This window comes from Bos taurus, chromosome 4 (genome assembly GCF_002263795.3).
Source record: "Bos taurus isolate L1 Dominette 01449 registration number 42190680 breed Hereford chromosome 4, ARS-UCD2.0, whole genome shotgun sequence".
NCBI lineage: Eukaryota > Metazoa > Chordata > Mammalia > Artiodactyla > Bovidae > Bos > Bos taurus.
In genome coordinates, this window is record NC_037331.1 from 9,108,906 (window position 1) to 9,110,754 (window position 1,849).

The window sequence follows — 1,849 nt, forward strand, 5'->3', positions numbered from 1 at the left end:
CATGATCCACCGACTCCCAGGGTAAGTCAGAGTGGTGGCTAGCTCATTCCTCCAGAACCAGCCCTGCACTCATGAGCAGCAGAAGATGGTGAATAAATGCCTCAGCTTCCCTTGCTGTGACTATGGTCTCCCATAGCGTCCCTGACAGGATGGGGCCCCAGGCTCCCACAGGGTGACCACACCTGAAAGCCCTCTGCACTTTCCTCCTGTCTGTCTCTTACATACCTACACCTCTCGGGGCCTCCTGGGACCACTTCAAACATAAACCATCTGCATCCAAATCCTTGTCTTAGAATCTGATTTAGAGAAAACTCAAACTAAGACATCTTCTTTTAGGTAAGAATTTCCTCAAATACAAACTAACCCATTACATTTATGCACAGGAAAGCAGAGTTTTGAAGGGGGAAAAAACACTAATTTCAGAGGGCTGAGGACCCTACCTTCACCCAGCTTCATCAATGGGGAAGTGATCTGAGATCAAGATAAAGTAGATGGAAATGCTTCTAGGCAGGGGTACCCTTCACAGAACCAGGAAGGGTAAAGGGTGAGAAGAAGGAAACTCTTTGCTTCTCAATTTCATCTTCTCTGTCAGGGAGGCATGATCTAGAATCTTCCAACTGAGGCAGGAAGAAGATGGAAATGGAAAATCCATCCATGAGAGGTTACTTGTCACTCTGGACAGGTAGCATATAGGACCTGTGTTAGTTGGCTCAGACTGCCATAACAAAATACCACAGGCTGAGCCACTAAAGCAACAGAGATTTATTTTTTCACAGTTCTGAAGGCTGAGACTTCCAGATCAAGGGCCCATCAGGTTGGGTTTCTGTAGCCTGTCTCCTTGGCTTGTAGATGGCCCTCCTCTTGACACATTCTCACGTCTTTCTTCCACGTGTGTGGTTTCGCTTTGTGCATCCCAATTTCCTCTTAAAAGGACAGCAGTAGGATGAGATTAGAGCCCACAACAACAGCCTCATTTTAACTTAATCACCTATTTAAAGGCCCTGTCTCCACATATACCAAATACAGTCACACGCCAAGGTACTGAGTGGTTAGGGCTCCACCATATAAATGTGGGGAGACACAATTCAGCCCATGACCAGGCCCCAGAGCTGGGCTTACACTGCACAGAAAACCTTTCCAAATTTTCTAAATTGTGTATTAAACAATCCAGCTTTACCAGATGGCAGATACAACTGAATTCAATCTCTAAAGAATCAAACATGTACTAAGTAACTAGACAATAGCCTTTAGTTGTGGTAGGTGCCACAGAACCTATGAAACCTACATGAGACAATTCCTACAGTCAGGCAAAGAGACAGGTCATCTGTGAGGAATGATATTAATAACAAAAAATAAACAAAACTGTATAAAGACTAGGCAGAGAAGGAAATGGCAACCCACTCCAGTATTCTTGCCTGGAGAATGCCAGGGACAGAGGAGCCTGGTGGGCTGCTGTCTATGGGGTTGCACAGAGTTGGACACAACTGAAGCGACTTAGCAGCAGCAGCATAAAGACTAGGGCTAAATTGCAAGAACTCACGTAAAAACTCATGGAGGGAGTGAGTCTTTGGAGTACCAGAACAATTCAGAATAGTATTAGGCAAGAAGGATAAAAAACCCTATACTTGGGAAGCATTAAGAAGACCAGTCTAAATAGCCCAGAATATTTATGTGGGCAGGTGAGAGTTAGGTTTTAGAGTCAGGGGTAGCTCGGATGGTAAAGAATCTGCCTGCAATGCAGGAGACCTGACTTCGAGCCCTGGCTCAGGAAGATCCCCTGGAGAAGGGAATGGCTACCCACTGCAGTACTCTGGCCTAGGAAATCCCATGGACAGAGGATTCTGGTGGG